The sequence below is a fragment of the Daucus carota genome, chromosome 8 (assembly GCF_001625215.2).
Source record: "Daucus carota subsp. sativus chromosome 8, DH1 v3.0, whole genome shotgun sequence".
Classification (NCBI taxonomy): Eukaryota; Viridiplantae; Streptophyta; class Magnoliopsida; order Apiales; family Apiaceae; genus Daucus; species Daucus carota.
In genome coordinates, this window is record NC_030388.2 from 8690654 (window position 1) to 8698982 (window position 8329).

An 8329-nucleotide genomic window follows, 5' to 3' on the forward strand; every position below is an offset into this window, starting at 1 on the left:
CTTAAGCATAAGCTCAAGGAGGTTAAGAAAGAAAACAGGATTAAGGAACCTAAGAAAAATAGGAATGGAAAGGTTGGAATAAACAAAAGCAACAGTTATATGCCTATTCCAAATGCTCCTAGGAAAACTTGTCATAATTGTGGTAATCCTAATCATCTTGCTTCTTTTTGCAGGAAAAATAAGAACATAAATGCTATGTCTCCAAAATCAGAAGTTAAGACTAGGAATACTAGATTTAGACAAGAAAATCCTTGTTTTCATTGTGGTAGTTTATGGCATTCCATTTACACTTGTAAGGAATACCATAGTTTATATTATGACTATTATGAATTGAAGCCTTCTTTGAAGAAAAAGACTGATTCCCCTAGTTCAACATATGTTAAAAAGTCTGTTAGCACAAACTCTGACTTAAACTCTGATAAATCTTCCGCTGCTAGTGTTAACAAACTTAACAAGAACAAAGGATCCAAGCAAGTCTGGGTCCTTAAAACTAACCATTAGTTGTATATGTGATTGCAGGGCAACAGGGAGAACATCCTAGTTCTGGACAGTGGATGCTCAGGACATATGACAGGAAATAAAGCCCTGCTATCAGACTTTGTGGAGAAGGCTGGCCCAAATGTTTCTTATGGAGATGGCAACATAGGGAAAACTTTGGGATATGGCAATATCAATCTTGGAAATGTCATCATTCAATCTGTAGCTCTAGTCTCAGGACTTAAGCACAATCTGCTGAGCATAAGTCAAATCTGTGACAGAGGATATCATGTTGATTTCCTGGAGGAACACTGTGAGGTTATCAGTAAAACCACTGGAAAAGTTGTTCTAAAAGGATATAGACATGGGAACATCTATGAAGCCAAGCTATCTTTAAACTCTGAAAGCTCTGCAATCTGTCTACTTGGCAGAGCCAGTATTGAAGAAAGCTGGAACTGGCACAAGAAATTATCTCACCTGAACTTCAATAATATAAATGAGATTGTGAAGAAAGATCTTGTGAAAGGACTTCCAAAATCAGTTTTTACTCCAGATGGACTCTGTGATTCCTGTCAGAAAGCAAAACAGAGGAAGTCTTCATTTAAAAGTAAAACTGAGTCCTCAATTCTTGAGCCATATTATCTGCTTCATGTTGATCTTTTTGGACCAGTAAATATAATGTCCATTGCAAAGAAGAGATATACTCTGGTCATTGTTGATGAATTTACCAGATATACATGGGTATATTTTCTACACAGCAAGGATGAGACACCATCTTTATTGATTGAGCATGTCAGACAGCTAAACAAAATCTCTAAAGATGCAGTAAAGATCATCAGAAGTGATAATGGCACTGAGTTCAAGAATTTTAAAATGGAGGAGTTCTGTAAAGAAAATGGCATTAAACAGGAATTTTCAGCACCTGGAACACCTCAACAAAATGGTGTTGTAGAAAGGAAGAACAGAACTCTGATTGAAGCTGCTAGAACCATGTTGGAGGAAGCAAAGTTACCAACCTACTTCTGGGCTGAAGCTGTGCAATCTGCCTGTTTCACACAGAATGCAACTCTGATTAACAAGCATGGAAAAACTCCATTTGAAATGGTTAAAGGCAGAAAACCAAATCTCAAATACTTCCATATTTTTGGATGTAAATGTTTTGTTCTGAAAAATCATTCTGAACAGCTGATAAGTGGTATTTATACACATTTATAGGCCTTCATTCCACTTAAATTGGTTGGTTGTACTTAAGTGTTTAGTGTCTTTTGATGTGTTTTTAGTGTTTTTCTGTGCAGGTCACGAGTTGAGGTGATGAAGCGAGTTTCTATCATTTTAGGTTGTTTTTGGTGCATTATTTGCAAGAATAGAGAAATGTGGATTCATCACGACTTGGGATTTTGTGGGTACATCTTCTACAAACCCTCACGAGAACACACTCGTCCACTAGAGCTGTCTAGGGGTTTAAAGGGCTTGTTGCATGTGCAAAATGCAACCGTGATCACCTACGGAAGTGGTACTAGAGCGAGGAAGGGCATGCACGCGAGAACGAGCTAAAAAACGAAGAAACGGGCTGCCAGTGGCAGACAGTAGCGCGCCCGCGCTAGATCTTAGCGCGCCCGCGCTAGCTACTGTCCCACTAGCGTGCCTGCGCTTGTTTAGCGCGGCCGCGCCCAGCAGAAGAAGAAGAAGAAGAAGAAGAAGAAGAAGAAGAAGAAGAAGAAGAAGAAAAAGAAGTAGTAGATAGAGAACAATATTATAGTTTTAGTTATCTCGTGTAATCAAGCACATTATTAGTGAATTGTATTGGATCGTTCTTCGCGAGGAAGTGACAGTTTCGAGCGAGATCGTGAACATCAATTCTGTAACGTTGTGTTCTTATTTATTAATTCAAGCAATTGTCTTATGTTTAAGTCTCGTATTGTATTTATCATGTTTTCATTAGAACCCATGATGTCGATTAGTTCGATTATGAACTAACCGCCTTCATGGGATTCTAATGGACTTATCCATGTAGTCTAGTAAAGAATATTAATTGCTTGATTTTGTGACGTACGTTGATTTCTTTGCATGCGCCGTGCTTATTCTTCTTAGGAGCGTAGCTAACTTCTAAGTTGTTTGTTAATTCTTTCTGAAGCGAAAGTGGATGATTGAATTTAGAACTATGCCATGTAAACATAGGATTATGTGAATGAAGCATAATTTGTGATAGACTTGAACTATTTTTATCACCCTGTGTAATCACGATAGACGACCTGTTATTAAACCTCTCTGCTTACACTACCGCTATAGAGATATAGGGTATGAGTTTTGTTGGTGTCCATGAGATTTCTGTCTTAATTGTGGATTTTGATTGGTATGATATGTGTGCAACGAGAGTTGGCATGTATTACTTTCGTGTTGTCTGATTAGGATTAACAGTCGCATGTTAATCAGTAATTTCAATTCTAGATGAATTCGATAATGAAGTTAGAATCCCATGTGTTTTCCTATTCTGATTTTGATTAGTAAATTTAGTTATTAGTATAAAAGAACACATCCTTTTTAATTGTCTTATCAGTGAAAATTACTCATACATTGTTGCATAGGTGCGTATTCTTAATTCACCAGTCTCTGTGGGAACGAACAAATATATTACTTGTGATCACGTGCGCTTGCGTGTAGATTTTTGCGAACAAGTTTTTGGCGCCGCTGCCGGGGACTCGGTGTTAATTAATTAGTTTATGTACTTGTCATCAGTGTGCATTAAAATTCACTGACTAGGATTCTATTCTTTTCTCACTTTTCTTCTTTTCTTTATTTCAGGTACTTGGGTCGCGTTTATGCTAACACGTTCTAAAGCTCGTAAGGAAGCAATTGATTCATCTTCTTCTTCTGAAACAATGACAGAACCTGAAGCACAACCAGACAGTAAGGCATTGAAGGATTTCTCTATGCCAAAGATCGATGATATCCAGTCAAGCATTGTCAGGCCTGCAATCGCAGCCAATGCCTTTGAAATCAAACCAGGAACTATTCAAATGGTCCAAAACTCGGTACAGTTTGGGGGTTCTCCTACTGAAGACCCTAATATGCATATACGTAATTTTATAGAGATCTGTGACACTTTCAAATTTAATGGAGTTTCTGATGATGCTGTGAAGCTAAGGCTTTTTCCATTTTTACTGAGAGATAAGGCTAAGGGATGGTTGCATTCTTTACCATCTGGTTCTATTACTACATGGGAAGATCTAGCTCAGAAATTTCTCACTAAATTCTTCCCCATGGCAAAGACTGTTGCACTACGAAATGCTCTATCTCAATTCTCTCAACAATCAGGAGAAACATTCTGTGAAGCCTGGGAGCGATATAAGGAGATGCTAAGGAAGTGTCCCCATCATGGCATGCCGGATTGGATGCAAATAAACTGTTTCTATAATGGTCTTGGACCTCAATCCAGACCTATGCTTGATGCTGCTTCTGGAGGTGCGCTATGGGCTAAAAGTTATGAAGAATCTTATGATCTTATTGAAATGATGGCTGCTAATGAATATCAGAACCCTACTCAAAGACTTACTCAAGGGAAGGTGGCCGGAGTTCTTGATCTTGACACGTCTACAGCTATTGCTGCTCAACTTAAGGCTCTCATGATGAAAGTCGATTCTCTGGCTAACCAAGGAATTCAACAGCCAATCTCAATTTGCGAATTATGTGCTGGTACTCACTCTACTGATCAGTGTGCCATTTCTAGTGAATCAGCACAATTTGTGAGCAACTTTCAGAGAGGTCAACAGCCTGCTCCAGCTACTTACCATCCTAACAACCGAAATCATCTGAATTTCAGCTGGAGTAATAATCAGGGTTATAATCAGCCTCAACAAGGATTTCAACAGGGACCTAAACAGTATAATCAGGCTGGAACTTCACAACAGTATGCACCTAAACAGCCATATCACCCTCCGGGATTTCAGAATCATGGTCAATCAGCTAATGAGAGGTCTGACATGGAAGAACTAAGACTAATGTACAAGAGCCAGGCAGTAACTCTAAAAGCTTTGGAGACACAAGTCGGTCAGTTAGCTAATGCTTTATTAAGCAGACCACAGGGGAATCTCCCTAGTGATACAGAAGTACCAGGTAAGAGGGATCCTAAAGAGCAAGTCCAAGCCATTACGCTGAGATCTGGAAAAACTACAACAGGGCTAACCTCAACATTAGTACAAGATCAGGATGATGAACCGCAAGAAAATCCAGCAGAACTTCCTTCGAACGTAAGTGACATAAGACCCAATGTTGAAATGGATAGAGCTATTCCTGCAGCTGCTACTATGCCAAAGCCAATATACCCACCACCTCCGTTTCCTAGGAGGTTGAAGAAACAGCAGCTGGATAAGCAATTTGGTAAATTCCTTGAGGTTTTCAAAAAGCTTCACATCAACATTCCGTTTGCAGAAGCACTCGAGCAAATGCCTAGCTATGCCAAGTTCATGAAGGGTATTCTTTCAAAAAAGCTAAAGCTCGAGGAGTTAGAGACAGTAGCTTTAACGGAGGAATGTAGTGCTGTGCTTCAACATAAATTACCACCTAAGCTGAAAGACCCGGGAAGCTTTACTATCCCTTGCACTATTGGGAAGTTCTCTTTTGATAAGTGTCTGTGCGACTTGGGAGCTAGCATCAATCTGATGCCTCTATCTATCTTCACACAACTTGGCCTGCCAGAGCTCAAGCCGACAAACATGTCTTTACAGCCGGCTGATCGTTCGATCACATATCCGAGGGGTATAATTGAAGATGTGCTGGTCAAGGTTGATAAATTAATATTTCCAGCCGACTTCGTGATTCTTGATTTTGAAGAAGACAAAAGAATTCCTAACATCTTGGGTAGACCCTTTTTAGCCACCGGGCAAACTTTGATCGATGTCCAAAAAGGGGAACTTACAATGAGAATACAAGATCAGACGGTCACGTTCAACGTATTCAATGCAATGAAATTACCAACTGATGAGGAATCTTGTTTCAGTATGGATGTACTTGATACTACGGCAGAAGCTAATAGCCAGCGGGTTTTACAGAATGATGTATTGGAAGCAATCCTTACCAATGATGAGGAATTGGACAGTGAAGAAGAATTGGAAGAACTCCATCATCATAACTCATCACCTTGGCGAAGGAATTTTGAACCACCTGTCGAATCTCTTGGCTTGGAGGAACAAAAGGAAGATCATAAACCACTACAACCATCAGTGATCGAAGCACCTAAACTTGAACTTAAACCGCTACCGGATCACTTGAGGTATGCTTTTCTTGGTGAAGGTTCTACTCTTCCTGTTATTATTGCAGCTAACTTGTCAGGTGAGGAAGAGGAAAAACTTTTGAGGGTGCTAAGGGAATTCAAAACAGCAATTGGTTGGACTATAGCTGATATCAAGGGAATCAGTCCATCCTTTTGTCAACACAAAATTCTCATTGAAGAAGGAAGCAAACCTTCAGTGGAACAACAGAGAAGGTTAAATCCTATCATGGAGGAGGTTGTAAAGAAAGAGATTCTTAAATGGCTCGATGCAGGTATCATATATCCAATTTCAGATAGCTCATGGGTGAGTCCAGTACAATGTGTGCCTAAGAAAGGAGGCATGACAGTAGTAGCCAACGAAAAAGGGGAACTCATCTCAACTAGAACTGTCACTGGTTGGAGGATTTGCATGGACTACAGAAAGCTGAATAAAGCTACAAGGAAGGATCACTTCCCTCTGCCTTTTATTGATCAGATGCTTGACAGGTTGGCTGGTCATGAATTCTATTGCCTGTTGGATGGGTATTCTGGCTATAATCAGATTGCTATTTCTCCGGAGGATCAAGAAAAGACAACCTTTACATGCCCTTATGGTACATTTGCATTCCGAAGAGTACCTTTTGGCTTATGCGGTGCACCAGCCACTTTTCAAAGGTGCATGATGGCAATATTCTCAGAGATGATCGGCATCAATGTGGAGGTATTCATGGACGATTTTTCTGTATTTGGAACATCTTATGACGAATGCCTCACGAATCTGAGAATGGTTCTTAAACGCTGTGTGGAAACTAATCTGATTCTCAATTGGGAAAAATGCCATTTCATGGTGCAAGAAGGAATCATATTGGGACATAAAGTATCTGCCAAGGGACTGGAAGTTGATAAAGCGAAGGTGGAAACAATTAAAAATCTTCCTCCACCACTCTCGGTTAAGGGCATCCGAAGCTTCCTTGGTCATGCAGGTTTCTATCGGAGGTTCATCAAGGACTTCTCAAAAATTTCCAAACCTCTTTGCAATCTGTTAGAGAAAGACATTCCATTCAAATTTGATGAGGAGTGCTTGGAAGCATTTGAAATTTTGAAAAAGAAGTTGACATCAGCACCTATCATCACTGCACCTGATTGGAGTAAACCATTCGAATTGATGTGTGATGCCAGTGATTATGCTGTAGGAGCTGTACTGGGCCAGCGTACAAGTAATGTGTTTCATGTTATCTACTACGCCAGAAAAACTTTAAATGATGCACAGTTGAACTACACTACTACAGAAAAAGAACTTCTAGCTATTGTCTTTAGCTTTGAGAAGTTCAGGTCTTATCTTCTTGGAACAAAGGTAGTGGTATACACTGATCATGCAGCCATTCGGTATCTCATTTCAAAGAAGGATTCCAAACCAGGGCTAATTTGTTGGGTTCTATTACTCCAAGAATTTGATGTAGAAATTAAAGATCGGAAGGGCACAGAAAATCAGGTAGCGGATCATTTATCCCGACTAGAAGATCATAGCAAACAAACTACCGACAACACTCTAATTAATGAATTCTTCCCAGATGAACAGTTGCTTGGAGTTGAGGCCGAAGAGCCATGGTTTGCTGACATTGTAAATTATCTGGTGAGTAAGGTCATTCCTCCAGAATTCTCTTATGCTCAACGCAAGAAATTCCTTCACGATGTGAAATGGTATATTTGGGATGAACCCTTTCTGTTTAAACAAGGAGTCGATCAGATTCTCAGACGGTGTATTCCTAATAATGAAGTTGAGGGAGTTTTGCGCGAGTGCCATTCCACTGGTTATGGGGGCCATTATAGCGGAGAGAAGACAGCAAAGAGGGTACTTCAAGCAGGTTTTTACTGGCCAACTCTGTTTAAAGATGCTCATCAATTTGTGTTGGGTTGCGATCGATGTCAGCGTACAGGTAATATTTCTAGGAGGAATGAAATGCCTCTTAAAATGCTTTTGGAAGTCGAAATATTTGATGTTTGGGGTATTGACTTTATGGGACCGTTCGTTTCGTCTTGCAACAACCAGTATATTCTATTAGCAGTTGATTACGTGTCTAAATGGGTGGAGGTGAAAGCCTTACCTACAAATGATGCTAAGGTTGTCTTGCAATTTCTACAAAAACAAATCTTTACCCGTTTCGGAGTCCCTAGATTCATTATCAGTGATGAAGGCTCTCATTTCTGCAATCGGAAATTCACAACCTTGATGACGAGGTATAATATCAATCACCGGGTTGCTACTGCTTATCATCCTCAAACGAATGGTCAAGCTGAAGTGTCTAACAGAGAGATCAAACGCATATTAGAGAAGGTGGTTAACCCTTCTAGGAAAGACTAGTCCTTGCGATTAGACGAGGCTGCTTGGGCTTATCGAACAGCTTACAAAACACCATTGGGTACTTCTCCATTTCAGTTAGTGTTTGGGAAAGCTTGTCACTTACCAGTAGAATTGGAACATAAAGCTTATTGGGCACTAAAGAAGTTGAATTTCGACTTACAATTAGCTGGAGAGAAACGCATGATTCAACTCAATGAGTTGGAGGAGTTCCGCCTCCGTGCTTATGAAAATAACAAACTCTA

The 8329-nt window shown here is 39.9% G+C and overlaps 1 non-coding gene across 1 annotated transcript; it reads right to left on the minus strand.

Moving 5' to 3' along the window:
- Nucleotides 1-3752: 3752 nt before the first annotated feature.
- LOC135148575 (small nucleolar RNA R71) lies at nucleotides 3753-3859 on the minus strand. The gene has a single exon (XR_010286655.1). It is a non-coding gene; the product is annotated as a small nucleolar RNA R71 (small nucleolar RNA).
- Between the last annotated feature and the right edge of the window lie 4470 nt (nucleotides 3860-8329).